General features: G+C 37.2%; 1 pseudogene across 1 annotated transcript; it reads right to left on the reverse strand.

Moving 5' to 3' along the window:
- Positions 1 to 800: 800 nt before the first annotated feature.
- LOC308429692 lies at positions 801 to 22,180 on the reverse strand (annotated as a pseudogene). Its single transcript has 3 exons — positions 22,111 to 22,180; positions 21,016 to 21,100; positions 801 to 1,608 (listed from the first exon to the last, which is right to left on the reverse strand). The product of its transcript is annotated as an uncharacterized misc_RNA (transcript).
- Between the last annotated feature and the right edge of the window lie 416 nt (positions 22,181 to 22,596).

Here is a 22,596-nt window from a genome sequence, read left to right on the forward strand (position 1 = left end):
TTCTGCATAGCTTTTAAACTGCTATCAGCACATTTGAGGAGCAGAACCAGAATGGGTTTGTCAGATTGGTCCTCCAGTCCTTTTGCCAACGTGTAAAGGAAAACAATCAACAATAATTTGAACTGTGTTTAGACAGAAAAGGAAAATAAGGCCGTGCTTCACACACAAACTTGACAAACTGCTGAGACATCTCTAAAATGGAGCCTTCTCGTCGGATCTGGATCTGTGTAGCCCCGGCCTCTGCTGCAAAGGAGTCCAGCAGGCCCTATCCCTGGCCTCTGCTGCAAAGGAGTCCAGCAGGCCCTATCCAAAGAGCCCTGCTTCACTGGAGTTTGCACAGGACAGGACCAGGGACACTTACTGGAACACAGAGGCATCTCAGAAGTCTTACGGCCCAAGCAGGGGGCTCATAGAAAATATACTTCACTTGAGCAAATACCTTCCAAAGAGTCAACTGAAATTCTGATCCTTAAAACTTGAAGCTACTCTGTGAGCAGACATTAAATTTTGAAATTCTAGGGGTAGAGGAGAGAGGGCGCGAGTTCCACTGAGCTCTGCTCCAAGGCTGGTGGTTCCTCCCCAAGCCCTGGAAAGCAAGCTGAAAGTCAGGCTCCTCATTCCACACAGTGGCCTACAGCTGATGAAAACACCCAGGTAACTCAACACAATGGTCTCCTTGTTTTTGTCAAACAAAGGTTTGCTGGTGATACTTCACAGTGAAATCTCTGTCAGCACTGAGAATGTCTCTAGGAAACATCCTTAAGGACAAGGCTCTCTCAGGCTTCTCAGAGCTCCATGTTCTACTTAGATGTTCCGTGAGGAAGCATGACTGTTTGAGGTGAGCCCTCTCTCTTCACATTGCCTTTCACGGCAGTCATAGCTGGTTCTTTGTTTTTGGTCAGAACCTGCAAGAAAACTTCATGAAGTGTGTGCTGAGGAAGCCGGAGTCATTCTTTATTCGATGTATCATTGTGTCCTGGAGCTGAGACTTGCTGAGGATAATGGAAGGCTTTCTCTGATTTTCTCGTGTTCCAACAGTGAGGAGAGGGGAGGAACTGGCTTTCTTCTCTATGTCTGTAGACCTGGGAACTGTTTGCTGGAACACAGTGCGGGGCTTCAGGAGTGAAGATACTGTTGTGGTTGCTGAAGTAACCAATGGGAGGCCTGCTTTGGCAGCCTGTTGAGATTGCTGCATCCCCTCTTCTACCACATTACCCATGGGGTGACAGTCATTCTTGTCATAAAATCAGATACTGTATATTGACAAACTTGCATTTCTATACAGAAGAAATGGTTCATGAAGCTGAAATTCCAAATCTTTTTTCACTGCTTCAATGGTTATGCATGTTCAGTTCGTTGACTATGGTAAAGCCATGGTAAGGCGAGGCTGACCTTCTGTTTGCAAATAACGGCCATTCTTTATCAGTCTCCAACCACTGTTTGGCTTTGGGGCAGAAAGTGTACAGGGCAACCTGACCCGTGACGTCTGTAATGCTGGTGATACAGGGGTCGTGTTGCTCCAAGGCCACCAGACTCATTGCTTGCTCAGTTCGACTCAACAGCTCTTTGTCTTGGATCTCAGAGCCAAGCCCCTCCGGTGGGGGTGGACTCACATATATATAATTTTAACTTTCAAATTTAATTCTTTTATCAAAATGATTGAATATCATACTTTGGTTATAAATTCTCAACTTTAAATGTTTGGATTAGCAATTGTATTTATTTCTTATTTGTTCCTTGGAGTCATCATTTTGTCGATGATTTATTTTTTTAATTTATTAATGTTTAAAGTTGTGTTTTGATTTCCTGTCGCCTTTCCTTGTTATAGAGGAATTAGCTGTGTTGCTAACTCTTTGTGTTTTGTACATGTGTTCTGTGGCATTATTCCATTGATACTTTCATTCTGTTATCATTGTTAGAGTTAGAAACTATTTATATTCGAATCCTCTACCACATCTTGTCCACACTGTTCCTTTTACCCTAAGCTGACTCTCCATCCTAGAGAAACACTAAGGCTTACTCCATCACCAACGATTTATTCTTAGTGGACAAATGTACACAATAAGATATTCCTGGTTATTGAGATGTGCACATTACTATAAAATAGACATACATACTCAGCCATTGGACACCGTGACCATTGTTAAGTATTAATAAGTGGTTATTCGAAAGCAAGTGCTATGGTAGTATGACAGCCCAATGAGTAGAACCCAAATGGTGACTATTTGTTCACTGCATGGGTAGCAGATGCCCCACAGACACAATGGACATCATAATGATCTACACACATAGGGGATATTGCTGGTTAGTATGATTGTGTCGTAATACACAACTGAAAATGGATGCACTGTTAATTTATTAAATGTTTCACTGGTCATGGTCAGACTTCACCCAGCTGGGACAATTGTCAATGATTTTGGACAATCACTAGTTAGAATTTTGGCTATTTTATTTAATATACATTATACTGTAATATTAAAACTGAGAGCTCTTCCTGGGATGCTATTTTTAATGGTTTCTAAAGAACAGAAATTTTAGTTCACCTTGTCTTATCATTTTATCTAATAACTATGTTGCTTTATAATTTATAATTTATGAACCATAACTTAATCAATTTATACATGATCAGTGTTCATATGCAGTGCTTTAACTGTGTGCATTATATAACTTTCAAAAATAGAATTGGTAGATAGATAGATAGATAGATAGATAGATAGATAGATGATAGATAGATAGATAGATAGATATAGAGTTAGAGATAGATATAGATATATAGATATACACACATAATGTTAAGTACTGAGAGTATAATTTTCCTTATAATGGTTAATTTTTCTTGTTTGGTTTTTCATGCGGATGGCTCATTTACTTCTTCAGACAAGGCTTCATGTATCTCAGGGTGTTTCTAACATCGCTATGTACCTGAAAATGGGACCAAACTGTTAACTACACTGCCTACATGTGTGCAATGATTGAATTACAGGCATTACTACCTCCATCACTCTTAAATTATACCCCAGAGTATATAAAAAAATTACAAGGTATCATTTTTTTAGTTATTTTGTGTTCAAATTAACAAGGGTATGCTGATAAGTAATCCTAAGGGAAAATAAAAGAATTTGGTGAGCTGAAAGCAGAGGGGGGTGGATTAAGTAGCAGATTATGAAAGAAGATAAAATAATAGAAAATGTTTCTGAAAAAAAGAATCCAAGAGAGCTCACAATTAAATATCTACCTTAAAACACATGTATATAGAACTATAAATACACATATACATAAAATACATTTTTCTCATCTGGGAAGACAATGCTTTCTGCAAGGGACAGCGACTATATAACAAACCTCCAAATATCAGACATAAGAAGCTTTCTTTTTAATTGCTGGTCACTGTTTACCAAGACATTCCTCAAACATTAGAGACCATTGCATTGTATTGGTTCTCCCCATAATGGCAGAGGGTAACAGAAGGTTCCACAGGTTCCTAGACTGCAATGACCTCCAAACCTAGCTTTTATAGCACTGGAAGGTGCCTCTCAAGATTCCAAATGATGGAAGAAACTAGCAGTCCCATTCAGTTATGAAGTCCATAAATGATAACAAGACCAACATGGCACTATAATGTCTAAGGGTGTAGCAGCATTCCCTGCCATCTCTTGGTAGTAACTAATGGCATTTTAATTGGGTTTAAGACTCACTCAACTAGACAACAAGAGGCAACCCATGCCTAGTACTAGAAACTTGGCCAACTACAAAGGGCTAGTGATGCCATGAATCTTGAAGGAGAACTAACAACTACTCCATTATTAAATCAGCCTATTTGCTAAAAAGCCTCTAAATATTTGTTCTTGTACACACAGATAGATGCACTTCTTCCCATTATAAATGAAACTTCTCATTGAAAGAGACAGAGACCATTACAAAGAAACTTTTATTGAAAAGAATGCAGAGTGATGGAGTCCAGTTCAACCAGCACACCCACAATGCAATTTTTTTTAGTAAGGCTCAGGAATAATTTCAGAAGGGCAGGCAGAAAAATTATAAGAGCCACAGAAACAAGAACTTGGCATTGAGGTTGTATCTTCTAGAAACGCAGGAACCACAGCCTAAAATCTCAACAAAACGGCCCTATAATCATGATGTAACCAAAATGAACACTAATAGACGTTCTAAAATAGATAGAAAAAAGCTTAGGAGGACTCAAGCCTATGGAATGGATTACATGTGACCAATGAGTTTTAAGTGCCAGGGAAATAGTCTTCCTTGAGGAACAGCACATTAATTGGTTGTCCAATACCAAATGGTCAATCTTAAAAGCATGCATAGAGGTAATATTGTACATAATAAGCAAACTAAATATACATATATATATATTTAAATATGTGATTTTGTGTATGCATAAATTTGTATTTGGAGGGTTTGAAGAGAAGAGAATGGGAAATGATATAGTTATAACTTTAAAATCAGTATTTGTCATCTAATTTAAAATAGTACTGAATAGGAAATAAAATTGTAATCTCCCTTCTCTAAAGTATGTTGTCACTCCCCATAAATATGGATGAAATTATACATAAATATGAATGAGGAAACAGAAGAAAAGAGAGGGGGAGTGAAGAAAAAGAAAAAAACAGAGTAGGAGAGACAGGCATAAAGAATAAATCACAGTAGCTTAGTATATTCTGAAATTACTTCTTTAAGGAAGAACAGACATTTCCTCATCAGAGATTGTAAGATGGACAACATGAAAAATGAATCATAAAGCATTTTTAGTGTAATTCCTGGTTAGTTGTTAGGATGAGAGCGAGTCTGAATAGATGTTCTTGAAATAAAGATAAAAACTTATAGATCTGAGATTTTATGATAATGGCAAACAAACAAAAGTTATCATCTTAAAGAGAATGAACACAAGCTATATTACATTCAAACTCAATATAAAAAATAATACATTTATTTCTGAAAGAATGTGTCAAGAAAAAAAGAGAAGACAGGTATAATAGGATACAATCAGTTGCCCGGCTTAAATGTATATAGCAAATAATTGAATGTTCCACAACTTTCATTCTATTATTAAAACATCATCTAGATACAGAGGCACATCAGTTATGTCAGCTTAAGCATGTTCACATTTCAGTCACAAAGGAATAGCACAGAGTATTTAGTTTGAGAAATTATTTTCTGCTCTTTGGGAAAATAGACTGTCAAGATTATTTGGTACTTCTTGATTTAGATTTGGACTAAGTTGATTAGATGCTCAGTTATTATCTAAGTGACAAAAAAACTTTTGTGATAATACCGGTTACGAAATATCAGAAAACAAAAGGACTATAAAATTATTCATACAAGAAAATAATTTAATACTGGATACATTAATAAGGTAGCATTAGTAACACCAATGAAAGTAGAATTATGGCCACCAGGAACAGCAGAGATCCAGGGACCCAGGGACGTAGGCCAGGTGAGACTGTGCTTGGAGTAGCCAGGTCATAGAGAGGTATGGGCAGAGTGCACGGAAAGCACACCCCCCGACATGGGTTAAGGGGAGCAGGAACTCTGCCAAAGGGACTCGGTTTCCACTCAGAGGGCCCATGCATGCTGACCAAATGCTCAGGCCATCTGCCACTAGGAAAAGCAGAGATCTAAGGACAAAGGCCTGGTAAGACTATGCTCCAAGTAGCCAGGGTGAAGAGAGGTCTGGGACTAGCTAGAAAACAGTGCACCACTCCTTCACCCCTATTGGTTCTTAGGAGCAGGAACTCTGCCTTAGGGACTCAGTTTCCACCCAGAAAGCCCGTGCATGCTGACAAACACTCAGGCCAACTGCCACCAGGAACAGCAGAGATCCAGGGACACAGGCAAGGTACACAGGAGAGACAAGAACCAATCACTGAAAACAAGACGACTTATAATCACAGACAACAAGATGGCAAGAGGAAAGTCAAAGAACTTACCCAATGGAAATCAAGACAACCTGGTAACACTATAACCCAGCTCTTCCATCATGGCAAAATGCTGAATGCCAAACAGTCCAGAAAAAGAAGACTCAGACCTGAAATCATACCTCAAGATGATGAAAGAGATCCTTAAACGAGAACAGGATTAAAATCATAAAGAAATAGAAGCTTTTAAAGAGGAAAAAAGAAAAACACACAAAGAACTCAAAGAACTAGAGGAAAACAGAACTAAAGAGATGAAGGAATTGAAGAAGGAATTTAAAATGAAAATGGAAACAATAAAGAAACACTAAAAGAGACAACCATGGAGGCAGAAAACCTAAAAAAGAAATCAGTAGTCACAGATGCAAGCACCTCCAACAGACTACAAGAGACAGAAGAGAGAATCTCAGGGCTGAAGACAACATGGAAAACATAGAGAAAACAGACAGAGAAGATGTAAAAGCCAAAAAGCTCACAACACAATATATCCAGGAGATCCAGAACACAATGACAAGATCAAAACTAAAGTTAATAGGAATAAAAGAGGGCAAAAAATATCAACTAAGAGGCACAATAAATATCTTCAACAAAATCTTAGAAGAAAACTTCCCTACCCTTAAGAATGAGATGACCATGAGCATAAAAGAAGCCTACAGAACTCCAGAAAGAGTGGACCAGAAAAAAAAGTCCTCCCGACACATAATAGTCAAAACCCCAAGTGCCCAAAGCAAAGAAAAAATACTAAAAACAGTAAGGGAAAAAAAGTCATGTAACATATAAAGTCAGACCAATAAGAATCTTACCTGACTTCTCAACAGAGACAATGAAATCTAGAAGATCCTTGACAGACATCATGAACATCAGAAGAGAACATAAGTGCCAGCCCAAGCTGCTATACCCAGCAAAATTCTCAATCACCATGGATGGAGAGACCAAGATATTCCAGGACAAAACAAAATTTAAACAATATCTGACCACAAACCCAGCATTACAACAAATTATAGATGGAAACCCCAATACAAAGAGGGAAGCTACATCCTAATAAAAACAAGAAAATACCTAAGCAATAAACAAAAGAAGAAAGACACACAAGGAAAATTCTAACTCAAAAAGCAATAATAGCAGTAAACAGCAACCACTATTCCTTAATATCTGTTAACATAAATGGACTCAATTTCCCAATAAACAGACATAGACTATCAGACTGGATGCATAAACAGAATCCAGCATTTTGATGCATACAGGAAACTCATGTCAGAGTCAAAGGCAGACACTATATCAGAGTAAAAGGTTTAGAAAAAAACTTTCCAAGCAAACGGTCCCTAAAAGCAAGCTGAGGTGATCATTTTAATATTGAATAAAGTAAATTTTCAAACAAAGTTATCAAAAAAGATAAGGAAGGACACTTTTTACTTATTACAGGGAAAAATTGTGAGCAGGAACTCTCAATCCTTAACATATATGCTCCTAGAAAAGAGCACCCATATTCATAAAAGAAACCCTACTAATGCTCAAAAAATATATTGCAAACCACAGTATTAGTGGGAGACCTCAACACCCTACTCTCATCAATGGACAGATAATGGAAACAGAAACTGAACAAGGACACAGTAAAACTAGCAGAGGTTATGAACCAATTGAAATTAAAAGACATCTACAGAACATTTCAACTTAAAACAAAAGAATACACCTTCTTCTCAGCACCTCATGACACCTTCTCCAAGATTGATCACATAATTGATCACAGAACAAACCTCAATAGATATAAGAAGATTGAAATACTCCCATGCATCCTATCAGATCACCATGGTCTAATGCTCGTCTTTAATAACAACAAAGACAACAAAAAGCCCATATGCACATGGAAACTAAACAATCTCTATTAAATGATTCTAGGGTGAAAGAAGAAATAAAGGAAGAAATAACCAATTTTCCAGAAATTAAGGAAAATGAAAACAAAACATACCCAAACCTATGGGATGCAATGAAAGCACCACTGAGAGGAAAACTCATAGCTCTGATGCATCCAAAGAAAAACTCGAGAGAGAATACAATAAGAACTTTTCAGGACAGTTGAAAGTTCTAGAACAAAAAGAAGCAGATATACACAAAAGGAGTAGACAGGAAGAAATAATCAAACCCGGAGCCGAAATTGACCAAATACAAACAAAAAGAACCATTCAAAATATCAGCAAAATGAAGAGAAGGTTCTTTGAGAAAATTAACAAGATTAATAAACCCTTATCCAAACTAACTAGAAGACAAAGAGAGAGTATCCAAATAAATAAAATCAGAAATGAAAGTGGAGACATAACAATTGAAACTGAGAAAATTCAAGGAACCATCAGATCCTACTATATAAGCCTATACTCAACAAACCTGGAAAATCTGAAGGAAATGGATGAATTCCAAGACAGATACCAGATACTTAAGATAAACCAGGACCAGGTAAACCATCTAAATAATCCCATAACAATTAAAGAAATAGAAGCAGTCATCAAAAGCCTCCCAACCAAAAGAAGACCAAGTCCAGATAGGTTCAGTGCAGAATTCTATCAGACATTTATTGACGACCTAAAACCAATACTATCCAAATTATTCCACAAAATAGAGTCAGATGGAAAATAGCAAACTCATTTTTCAAGGCCACAATAACCTTCGCCCTAAACCACAGAAAGACCCTACAATGAAAGAGAATTTAAGGCCACTCTCACTTATAATCATTGATGCAAAAATACACAACAAAATAATTGCAAACCAAATCCAACAACATATCAAAATGATCATTTACCATGACCAAGTAGTTTTCATCCCTGGGATGCAGGGATAGTTTATATAAAGAAATCCATCAATGTAATCCACCATTTAAACAAACTCAAAGAACAAAATCACATGGTCATCTCACTAAATGCTGAGAAAGCATTTGAAAAAATTCAACACCCCTTCATGTTAAAAGTCCTGGAAAGAACAGGAATCCAAGGCCCATACCTAAACATAATAAAAGCAATATACAGCAAACCAACAGCCAACATCAAACTTAACGGTGGGAAACTTGAAGCAATCCCACTAAAATCAGGCACTAAATAAGGATGCCCACTCTCCCCCTACCTATTCAACATAGTATCTGAAGTCCTGGCTGGAGCAATTAGACAGTAAAAAGAGATCAAGGGGATACAAATTGGAAAGGAAGAGGTAAAAACATCACTCTTTGCAGATGACATGATAGTGTACTTAAGTGACCTCAAAAATTTCACCAGAGAACTCCTACAGCTGATAAACAAGTTCAGCAAAATGGCAGGATACAAAATTAACTCAAACAATTCAGTAGCCTTTTCTATACTCAAAGGACAAACATGTGGAGGAAGAAATTAGGGAAAAGATACAATTCACAATAGTCACAAAAACTATGAAAAAACTTGGTGTGACTCTAACTAAGCAAGTGAAGGACCTGTATGACAAGAACTTCAAACCTCTAAAAAAGGAAATCGAGGAAGATCTCCCATGCTCATGAATTGGAAAAATCAACATTTTAAAAATGGCCATCCTACCAAAAGCAACCTACAGATTCAATGCAATCCATATCAAAATTCGAACCCAGTTCTTCATTGAGTTGGAAAGATCAATGTGCAATTTCATATGGAATAACAAAATACCTAGAATATCGAAATCCATCCTCAACAACAAGAAAACATCTCTGGGAGTCACTATTCCTGACCTCAAGCTATATTAAAAGACAATTGTGCTGAAAACTGCATGGTACTGGTACAGAAATAGGCATGTGGATCAATGGAATAGAATAAAAGATCCAGAAAAGAGCCCACATGTATATGGTCACCTGATTTTTGACAAAGGAGCCGTAAACATTCAATAGAAAAAGGACAGCCTATTCAACAAATTGTGCTGGACTAACTGTCACTCAGCATGCAAAAGAATGAAAATAGACCCTTTCTTATCTCCTTGTACAAAGCTCAAGTGTAAGTGGATCAAAGATCTCCACATTAAACCAGATACACTGAAACTATTAGATGAAAAAGTAGGGAAAACCTTAGAACATATAGGCACAGGAGAAAATTTTCTGAACAAAACACCAATGGCTCAAGCTCCAAGGTCAAAGATTAACAAATGGGACTTAATGAGATTGCAAAGTTTCTGTATGGCTAAGGACATTGTCAAGAAAACAAAACTGCGGCCAACAGAATGGGAAAAGATCTTCCAACTCCACATCAGATAGAGGCCTAATATCCAAGATATACAAAGAACTCAAAAAGCTAGACACCAGAGAATCAAACAACACTATTAAAAAATGGGGTACATAGCTAAACAAAACATTCTCAATTGAGGAATATCGAATGGCTGAGAAACATCTGAGAAAGTGCTTGACATCCTTAGCCATCAGGGAAATGCAAATCAAAACAACCCTGAGATTCCACCTCATACCAGTCAGATTGGCCAAGATCCAAAAATCAGATGACAGCAGATGCTGGAGAGGCTGCGGAGAAAGAGGAACACTTCTCCACTGTTGGTGGCTTGTAAACTGTTACAACCACTCTGGAAATCAGTTTGGCGATACCTCAGAAAATTGGACATAGTACTACCTGAAGACTCAGCTATTCCACTTCTGGGCATATACCCCAGAGACACTTCAATATACAACAGCGATACATGCACCATAATGTTCATAGCAGCTCTATTTATAATAGCCAGAAGCTGGAAAGAGCCCAGATGTACTTCAGAAGATGAATGGATACAAAAATTGTGGTACATTTATACAATGGAAAACTACTCAGCCACCAGAAACAATGACTTAACCAAATTCTTAAGAAAATGGCTGCATCTAGAGAATATCATCCTGAGTGAAATAACCCAGTCACAAAAGAACAGACATAATATGCAGTCACTGATAGTGGGATGCTAACCTCAGAGGCTCACACTGCCCCAGAAACAACTCACAGACTGTATGAGGTCCAAGAAAAAAAGAAAACAAACAAAGCAAAAAGTTGAATTAGTAAACCTATAATAATTTTGGTCACATGTAGAAATGTGCATTTTTGATTCATTAGTTATAATTTCATTTCTATTTATATGTTTCTTATTTGCAATATTCATTCATTAAAGGTTATTATATCGTGGTTAAAAAAAAAAGAAGTCAAAAAAAATGAATCTGGTATGACATGTAGCTGGTATGTCCTGAATATTTGGGGTTGAATTTATAGGTTAAATTTCTTGCTGTATTACATATAAATTCGCACTCATGTTCCAAATATTTCTATGAGTAGATTCACTTTTGTTAAGTGAAGTTCATAAGGTATAAATTAAATGTACAAAAAAAAAAATTAAAAAAAGCTTTACAGAATCACACCCCAAAATACTTCCTACAATAAGAATAATAAAATAAAAGAAAAGAAAAAGAAAACACCAATGTCTTGTGCTCTAAGGTCAAATATACACAAATGGGATTTAATGAGATTGCAAAGTTACTGTAAGGCTAAGGACACTGTCAAGAAAACAAAATGGCAACCAACAGTTTCAGAAAAGGTATTTACCCGCCCCACATCTGATAGAGGCCTATTATCCAAGGTATACCCAAAGAACTCAAGATGTTAGACACCAGAGAATTAAACAACCCTATTAAAAATGGTGTACAGAGCTAAACAAAAAGATCTCAATTGAGGATTATATAATGGCTGAGAAGCTTCTAAGGAATTGTTCTACATTGTTAGCCATCATAGAAATGCAAATCAAAACAACCCTGAGATTCCACCTGACCCCAGTGAGAATGGCTAAGATCAAAAACTCAGATGAGAGTAGATGCTGGTGAGAATATGGCAAAAGATGAACACTTCTTCACTCTTGGTGAGATTATAAACTGGTACAACCACTCTAGAAATCAGTCTGGTGATTTCTTAGAAAATTAAAGATAGTACTACCCGGAGACCCAGTTATTCCATCTTTGGTCATATACCCCAGAGAAGCTCCAACATACAACAAAGCCGCATGAACCACAATGTTCATAGCAGCCTTAATTATATTAGTCGGAAGCTGGAAAGAACCCAGATCTCCATCAGTAGATGAATGGATACAAAAATTGTGGTACATTTACACAAGGGAATACTACTCAGCTATCAGAAACAATGACTTAACCAAATTCTTAAGAAAATGGATGCATCTAGAGAATATCATCCTGAGTGAGATAACCCAGTCACAAAAGAACAGATATAATATGCAGTCACTGATAATGGGATAGTAACCCCACAAAGCTCTGAACATTCCAGAAACAACTCCCATATATTTTGAAGTTTAAGAAAATACAGAGGCCAAAAAAAGAAAAGATATTGAAAAATCATTATGCTTAATTGTTATACACTAAGAAAACTTTGTTTATTTCCAGGTTACATCTTGTTATACTTGTACTTTATGCTCATTGTAACTAGTAAGATTTTAATGTATAGTATGAAACCTTTAAAAAAAATCAAGTACTGACAAAAATATATTCATATACTGTTATGCAAAAATGCTTTTAAAATCTGTACATTTATCTTTGTTTTTTAAAATAAAATTGTTCAATTAAAAAAAAAGAAGTGACATTAAAAATCTCAGAATTTAAATCAGAATATATGTGCATTCTGATTTATTCATATAGTATTTCTTCATTAAACACATTTACTTACTACTCTGTTTTCAAAAGGCAAAAGACACAAATATAAAAAAAGAAAGTAGAATTACTATAGAAAGTATTTAGTAGGAATTTATCACTTTAGCAACAAATAAACTGTTATATTTTCAATTGGATTCGTCAGCAGGAATACTTAGTTATTTACTATTACTAAAGTATATTTATATGTTAGACATTAGAACAAAAATGTCTTGTTAAAATTGATGAATGAATGTTCCATTCTCATTTATATAAAGCATAATTCCAAGAATCACCCTGTGATACTATTAGTACCTCCTAAATTTCATGTTTGTGTCTGTGTGCATGAATAAATGGTGTGTATGCATGTGTGGGTATGCATATATGCAGCTGTGTGCCTGTGCTTGCATGTACCAATCTTACAGGAGGGCATCAGGTGTCATCCTCTACGGATCTCCACTTCATTTTCTTAAAACACAGTATTTCATCAACCCTGCTCCTCACTGTTTCATGTCAGCCGGCTATCCAGAAAGTGTCTAGGGCTTACTCAGTACTGTTCCAGTGGTGGAGTTGCAAACTGTTATAGCCAGTTCTGGTTTTGTACATGGAAGCTAGAGATCCAAAACATGGATCCTGATGCTTGAACAATTGATAATGTTACCTATAAAGACATTTCCCAGTATTTAAATCATTGATATTTAACATCAGTGAACTTTCTGAGAATACAAAAATAAGAAGGAATAAATTATTCTTGGAAAATTTTAATCTAATTAATATTTGATGCCATAAAACATCAACCAATCATAAATCAGTCAATGAAACCAAAATAATCCAGAATGCTACATTTCTAACATGCAAGCATAAAGATAGTAATAGAAAGAGTTTGGTGGGGAGGGATATGGGACTGGGAGCATGTAATGGGGGAAGTGTATAATCAAGTTAATCATGCATACACATATGAAGTAATCTAGGAATAAATAAAAATATTTCTAAAAATTTAAATGCAGCCAGAAAGTATTGAAGGAGTTCTTTAAAGATATAGAAATAAAAACATTTGGTTTTATGTATTTTATCTGTTACACTCATCCTCAAGCCTTCTAACAACTCTTTATATATTTATTTGATTAAGTCATCTACATTCATTGTTTTCAAACTGAAGAATATAGTTGACACTGTGTTTCTGCTAATATTTAAGTTAAAAGACTTCATACTTTTCATTTCCTCCATCTGAGTTGCAGTTAACATCAAGAAAATAAATATGACATTTATCTATTTTCATGCAAGCGTTACTGATAATTGTTCCTTTTATATAAAGTAAAACAAATCTTCTTGTCACTACATTGAATAAACGATCTTTCAGTACAGAGTGTAATATTAGCTTGTCAAAATGCAAGAGGCATATTACTTCAGTGGCGAATGTTAGGAACTTAGAGCTGGAAGGATTTTAAAGAGCTTCTGTCTAAATCCTTCTTTTTACTAATGAGGTCCCAAAGTCCAGACAAAGCAATTGGCTTTCACAAGGTCAGTCACAAGTCCATGAAAGGTTAAGTCTACAACACCCTATGCTTCACTCAATTGTTTGCTGTCCTTGCATGGAGGTCACACTCTTCCCCAATCCTGATTCCAGTAAGCACTTACTCACTGTCCTTTCACCTGTAAATGAGTGACTTCCCACAATCCTGATAATAATACAGGACTCCTGGGTATAAGTGTAAACTCTTACAGAGAACTCCAACTTAATTTCTAGTTCTCAATCCTACAAATCATTAATTGCACTGTAGGTGTCTACCATAGTCAGGGATACATCATGGCCGGCATCCAATGCTTGGTGGTGATTGTACAGTGGATGGCACTTCTTGTACATTGAATGGGCAGCAACTAGAGCATAGTACTCCTCCTTACTAAACTCATATTAATAACCTGTGTGATATTTTATGAATAGTGTTATCAAGGCAAAAATATATCCAACAAGGATAATAGTTCAGTGGAAAATAATAAAATACAGGGAGAAAACATAGAAAAAAATGATTCAAGGATATAAAGAGATGGATCAGTAGATAGAACACTAGGTCCGTAAAGGTGAGAACTATTGTTTCTGTCCCTAGAGTCCTGCAAGCCCAGTATCTATGACTGCACACCCATAATTCCATAAATTCCATAATTTATATATGGAAACAGGGCATGCCTAAAGAAAAACTTGTTACCTAAACTGGTAAGCTCCTGTCCTAATGTGATATGCAGCAGAATATTGAATGGCCAAGAATCATTTAAAGAAATATTCAACATCCTTAGTCATAATGAGAATCAAAACAACCCTGAGATTTTACATTATACCAATCAGAACTGCTAGATCAAAAACTCAAGTGACAATACATGCTAGCAAGGATATGAAGAAAGACTACTCCTCCATTGCTGGTGTGATTGCAAATGGGTATGACTACTCTGAATATCAATCTGACACTCCTCAGAAAATTGGAAAATGTTTTACTTGAAGACCTAGCTATACTGTTCCTTGGCATATACCTAAAAGTTTCTCCACCGTACCAGAACAGCACATGTTCCACTATGTTCATAACAGCCTCATTTGTAAAAGCCAGAAGCTGGGAACAGCCCAGATGTCCCTTAACTGAAGAATGGATATAGAAAATTTTGTTCGTTTACACACTGAAATACTATTCAGCTACTAAAAATGAGGAGTTCATGTATTTTACAACGAAACAGATGGAACTAGAAATTATCATGAATGAGATAACTCAGACCCCAAAGGGCATGCATGCATGGTATGTATTCACTGTTAAGTGGCTATTAGCCAAAAAGTTAAGAATACCCATGATTCTTCTCTCAGACCCTTAGAAGTTAAACAAGAAGAAAGTCCAGGTGAGAATGCTTCAATCCCACTTAGTAGAGGGAACAAAATATTCACAGGACTCATAGGGAGGGAGGGACCTGGGTGCCATAGGTGATGGAAAGAAAAAAAGCAGGGAAGGATCATGTATGGAGGGGCGTAGACAAGAGAGAAGTCCAGATGGCCAGGGGGATGAATGGAAATATGCAGCTTCTGGGGGTGGAGGCTAGGGGATATGAAAAGTCACTCTGTCACTCTAGAAAGTCACAGAGACATGGGATATGAAAAGCTCCCAGGATTCAATGGGGTGACCTTAGCCAAAATGAGAGAGAGAGTACCTAAAGAGACTGCTTCTAGTAGATAGACAGGGCCTTGCATAGAAAGACAGGGTTACCAACCCACTGTCAAAATTTCTGACCCAGGATTTTCTATTTCTCAAAGGAATGTATGGACACAACTGAAGCAGAGACCGAAGGAAACGCTCCAGTGGTTGGCCGAGCTTGGAATCTATTTCACATGTGGGTACCAAAGCCTGACACAATTACAGACAGTGCTTAAAGAGAGGAAGAGCCAAGCATGGCTGTCTTCTGAGATGCTCTACCAACACTGACTGAGACAGATGTACATACTTTCAGACAAACTTTATACTGAAGTAGGGAGCCCCTATAAAATAGTTGCAGGAACAATTGAAGGAGCTGAAAAAGATGGCAACCCCATAGAAAGATCAACAGTCTCAACTAACTCAGACCCTGGGAGCTCCCAGAGACTGAGTCACCAACAAAAGAGCATACATGGGTTGGTCTGAGGCCCATGCTCATAGGTAGCAGAGGACTGTCTTGTCTGGCCTCAGTCGGAAAGGCTGTGATGAATCCTGTAGAGACTTGAGTCTCCAGTGAGGAAGGATGCCAGGCAGTGCGAGCACCCTCTCAGAGGTAAAGGAGAGTGGGAATTGAATGATGAACTGTGGGACAGAGACTAAGAGGGAGCAATGTATGAAAGGAAATGTAAATAAATAAAATAATTAATTTTATAAAAACAACGGGGGGGGGGGGAAATTAAAAATTAAAAGAAAAATAATGTAGTTGTCAGAACAATAGTGCTCTAAAATGCCCCTTTCCAAATCCTTGAAACCTGAGACCTGCAACGAGACAGTCTTTACATATATAATTAAATTAGGCTTCTTGGAATGGTAATTGCGCTGATGATTTTTCGGTTGATTCCAATGACCACTGTTTTTTCACAGAGGAACTCAGAGTCTTGTACTAATTAAGAAAACAAACATGAGCCCAGTCTTAACATTTAGATCATTACATTTGGTAACCATGTCGTGTGTGCTTCAGAGTATGATATCAAGGAGAATCGAGCGATAGACAACTGAGAAAAAGGAATCTCAATTGAGAAAATGCCTCTATAAGATCAGATGTGAGCAGCCTGTAGGGTATTTTCTTTCTTTACTTTTTTTTTTCATTTAAAAATATATACTTTAAATATAATGTGTATTCTACTTAAGGTCTCTGTCTCCAAACTACTCGTACCTTGTCCTGACTTACCCACCTACCCAAATCAATACCTCCTTTTCTCTATAGGACACAAATGGGCATCCAAGGACTAAGAACAAAACAAAATTAGACAAAGGAAAAAAATAAACTGAAGTAGGACAATGAGAAAGAATGAGAGAAAAAAACTCAAGAAACATGAACAGAAAAATTTTAACATTTGTACACACAGACAGCCAATAAAAATATAAATCTGGAAATTGTGATATATATGCAAAAGGCTTATAAAGGGAAAAAACTGACATAGAGCTCCAAAAACATTGCTGATGTTTGTTTTCTGTTGGTCAGTTACTGATGGGTATGGGACCTGTCCTTAAGAGTAGTTTGTATTTGCTTTAAGACTATTGGGTAAAACTAATTTGTTTGCTGGCAGTTGTCAACTGAAAATAGCTCCTGGGTTAAAAGTGAGGGCTTGGTTCCCCTTCCCACCTAAGACCTGGTCTCCTTTACTCCAAGACCTGTAGAGGCCTCCTGCATTTGCATACTCTCATAATCTCTGTGAGTTCATATGTGCACTGTTCCTGCTCTGTATAGAAGGTTTTGCTTCCTTTATGTCCTCTATCCCATTTACTTCTTCCTCTTTTTGCCTCCTCTTTTGCATGGTTCCTGAGCCTTTACATGGGGAAATTGATTTTCCCCTTATAACTGAGTGACCTAAGTGTGATATTACACACTCCATCCTTGCAGACATCTTTATTTTGATTCAAAGGAACTCTCAGATTACTGACGTGTACATTGAAGGTGATAAATTTCAATTGTTTCAGCTTCCACATTTTTGGGAAAGTTGTTGCTACTACAGCTGAAGTAAAGCCCTCAGGCTTTGAGTTGTAGTACAATATGACAGAAACTATTACAGTATTTTAGTAAGGTTCTAGAAAAGGTAGTTTGATGAACAATGACCATTCCTGATGCAGAAGTTTAGGAAAGGCAACTGTGTTGACACAAATCAGTTGAGATTTCTACACTTGCAACAAAACACCATGAACAAAAAGCAAGTTGTAAAGAACATAATTTATTTGACTTATATTTCTATATTTCTGTTCATCATGGAAAGAAATCACTGTGGAGTATTATAAAGGAAAAGTACCTAAGGCCATGGAGGGTAACTGGGTTGTTACCCATGATTTTCTAAGCTTACTGGGTTTGTTGTTTACTTGTTTATTCTTCTCCCATACAATATATCCCAACCATAGTTTGCCATTGTTCAATTCCTATAAGGTTTCACCCACATATGACCTCTCCCAGAATTCCACTCCCACTGTTTCTTTTCAGAAAAGAAAAGATGTCCCTGTAATATCAACAGAAAACAGCATAACAAGATAAAGTAAGACTAGGCACAAACCCTCATATCAAAGCTAGGCACAGCCACCCAATAAGACATGAAGGGTCTTACAGGCAGGCAAAAAAGTCAAAGCCACCCCTACTCTCACTGTTAAGAGTCCCACCCAGACACCATCCTAACAACTATAACTCATATGCAGAGGACCTAGCATAGACCCATGCAAAGCTTCAGTCTTTTAAGTTCCTACAAGTACTATTTAGTTTATTCTGTGGGCCATGTTTTCCTAGTGTCCTCAAACCCTCTGGAATATACAATTCTTCCTTCTCCTCTTCTTCCTGTGGAGTTCCTTGAGCTCATAATGGAAGAATCAAATTTAACCTCTTTCTTCTCCTAATATTTAACCTTGGGTCTCTGCATCTGTTCCCATAAGCTTTGAAGGGAATCATTTCTGATGATGAATTGGGTTGGGTGCTGATTTTTGAAGATAGACAATATGTCAGGCATGGACAACTATCTTGGCATGTGTCTCAAATTAAGTCAGTCATTGCTTGGCCAATTCCACAAGTTCTGTACCTTCAAAGCCCCAGCACATTTTCAAGGCCAGCTGGAGTGCAGGATAAAGATTTCTTGGCTGGGTCTGTGTTCCAGTTCTGCCACTGGAAGTTTCCTAGTTAGAAAAGATAGCTGGTTAAGGCTCCTTATCCTCCTTTACTAGGAATCATCACTAGGGTCACCCTCATAGAGTCCTTGGAGTTTCCACTGTTCTGGGTTTCTACATCCACCCGCAAATGCCCTCAATTCCAGTAACCTCTTTCCATATTCTTTCCCTTCATCCCTACTACTCCACAGAATCCCTCCTGTTCCCATTCCCAGCCAGACCCATCCACCTTAAAAATGTATTCTTTTTTCCCTAGCCTATGGAGTTTTATGTATCCCTCTTGTGCCCTTTGCCACTTAGTCTTCCTGGTTCTTTGAACTGTAGAATGGATATCCTTAATTCAACTTATGAGTGGATACATATCATGTTAGTGTTTCTGGGTCTGGGTTGTCTTACTATGTATGATTTGGTTTATAGTATTATTCATTTGACTACATGCAAATGATAGAATATATATGGCCCCAGAAATTAATCGCTGAATCCCTACTAAAAAATACCTGCAGCAAAGTAGCTATATAAAAATAAACTCAAAGAATCAGTGATCTTCCTATATATAAATAAACCCACTGAATAAGAAGTCATTGAAATAACATCATTCACAGTAGCCATAAGTTATATCATCATCTTGGGTTAAGACCAATATAACATTGGAATAAGAAAAGCCAATATGGTTAAAATTTTTGAACAAATAAGTTGAAAAAATATTAGAAACTGGAAATATCTACCATGTTCATGGATCAGTAAGATTAACATAGTAAAAATAATTCTGGTTTTATGTGGAGATCTTTGATCCACTTGGACTTGAACTTTGTACACGAAGATTAAGAATGGTTCGATTTGCATTCTTCTGAGTGCTGACTGCCAGTTGAATCAGCACGATTTGTTGAAAATGCTATCTTTTTACTATTGTATGCTCTTAGCTCCTTTATCAAAAATCAAGTGACAAAACAGGTGTGTGGACTCATTTCTGGGTCTTCTGGAGGCTACCTCACAGGGGGATACATAAGTTATGTAGTCACAAAACCCAATCACTATTGCTGATGCCAAGAAGTGCTTGCTGACAGAAGCCAGATATAAATGTCTCCTCAGAGACTCTGCCAGAGACTTACTGATACAGATGAGGATGCTTCAACTATCAGACTGAGCACAAGAACCCCAATGAAGGAGCTAGAGAAAGGACTGAAAGAGTTGAAAAGGTTTGCAAACCAATGGTAAGAACAACAATATCAACCAACCCCCTCCCTCAGAGCTCCCAGAGACTAAAACACCAACCACTAAGTTCATAAAGAGAAACCGAAGGCTCTATCCACACATGAAGCTGCACATATAGAGGATGTCATTGTATGGTATCAACAGGAAGAGAAGAAGCCTTTGGTCCTGTGAAGGTTCATTTTCGCAGTGTTGGGGAATGCCAGGGCAACGACGTGGGAATAAGTGGTTGGTGGTGGGAGCATCTTTATGCAAGCAATGAGAGGAGGTATGGGAACAGGGTGGGGAAAGGGGATAACATTTAAAATGTAAATATATAAAATGCCTACAAAAAAGATTTTTTTTTAATGTGGGGAAAATTCTATCAAAAGCAATTTAATTCTATCAAAAGCAATCTACAAATCCCAATCAAAAATCCAACACATTTTTTGACAGACTTTGAAAGGAAAATTCCAGACTTCATAAAGGACTGAAGGAGCTGAAAGGGTCACTCATGGGAAGAACAAAATTATCAACTAACCAAACCCACCCCAGCTCCCAGGGACTAAAACACCAACCAGTGAGTTCACATGGAGAGACCCATGGCCTGAGGTGCATATGCAGCAGAAGATAACATTATTTGGAATCAATGGGAGGAGAAGCCTTTGGTCCAGCGACTGATTATTTTCCCAGTGTAGGGGAATGCTAAGGTGCGGAAGTGAGAGAGGGTGGTTGCAGGAGGGAGCACCTTCATGGAGGTAATGGAGGGTGGGAGGTGAGTGGGATTTAGGAAAAGGAGATAACATCTGAAATATAAATACAGAGAATATTTAATAAAAAAGAAAAAATAATAAAAACCAGGAATAGCTAAGACAATCTTATTAAATTAAAAAAAAAAAAAACCTTAGTAATAAAAAATTCATACCATTCCATAACAGTAGACACACTGATGGATGGAATTAAATTGAAGACCCTGATAAAAATCTCCACATCTATGGACACCTGATATTCTATAATAAAAAAGCCAGAAAAACACAATAGAAAAGAAAATATCATCACCATGTGGTACTGATGTCTGCTTATAGAAGAATGCAAATGATCCATAGTTAAGGTACAAGCTCAAGTGTGAGTGGATCAAAGACCTCAACATTTACTATGTACACTGAACCTGATTAAAAAATAAGGAGAAAATAGCTTTGAACACTTTGGCACAGGAGAAAATGTTTTTAACAAAACACAAGAAACACAGGAGCTATGTTTAACAATTAATAAATGAGACAACGTGAAACTGATAAGTTCCCACCATCAATACAGAACAAAATAGTAGCCTATAGAATGGGAAAAGATGTTTTCCAACTCCATATTCCATAGAGAAGTAATATCAAAAATACATAAAAAACTGAAGAAACTAGACATCAACAAAATAAATAGCTCAATGACAAATGGGTGCAAATCTAAACAGAGAATTCTGAGAAGAGAAAGTTCAATTGGCTGATAAGGGAATGTTCAATATTCTTAGCCAACAGGGAAATGCAAATCAAAAATACTTTGAGATTTCATCATACATATGAGAAATGCTAAGATCAATAACACAAGTGATAGCTCTTGCTTTTGAGATGTGGATTAAGGCGAACACTGCTGACAGGAGTGCAAACTAGAATTATCAGTCTGGTGATAATTCACAAAACTGGGACTCGATCTACCTAAGACCTGGTTATTCCATTCTTGGACATCTACCCAAAAGATGCTAACTTCTATTACAAAAAGACTATATTCTTGTTGTCTCTGAATGGATCTTGTCTCTCCTGCATATCTGTGGTGTATGGGCTTCAGATGGAGATAGGTCCTGGGTGTTCAAATCTCTGTGTGCAGGCTGTGAGTTATGATGGTGATGGGCCAGCTCTAGCTCTTGGTACAGAAGGAGGCCTGAAGGGTACAGACCCTAGAGGTACCTTGATACCTGTGCCCTGAGAGTTCCCAGAGGTCTCTCCCAGATAGTGGAGAGAGAGTTTGGGCTCACCTTCAGGCTCAGGAGGGAGAATACTCCTGAGTCTCCTTTGGGTGCTCTTCTCTGCAGGCATGCCACTCATCCTGGTGGTCATGTGATGCCTCTACCTGTGGCTCTGGGCACAGATCAATTTGTTAGCATTTTTAATCTCACTTTTAAAAATATTTTCTGACTGCATGTCTTTTCTGTATCATAATTCTAACTATATGTAGGAAAACAAGATTTAACTGTTTTTTTAGTTTTGATGAGATGAAATCTGCCTGTCACTTCTGAAACTCCTCCATACTTTCTTATTCTTTGCTCATTTGTGTGTATGTCTGGTCTTTGACAACCTGACACACAAAATAGAGTTGTCTGAAAAGAGAACACTTTAATTAAAAAACAAATCTTTCTATAAGATTTAGCTTTGAGACATTTTCTTAATTATTCAGTGATGACAGGGGGTCAAGCCCATTGTGGTTAGTTCCATTCCTGGCTGGTGTAACTGATGTCTATAAG

Source organism: Micromys minutus, assembly GCF_963924665.1.
Source record: "Micromys minutus genome assembly, chromosome: 14".
NCBI lineage: Eukaryota > Metazoa > Chordata > Mammalia > Rodentia > Muridae > Micromys > Micromys minutus.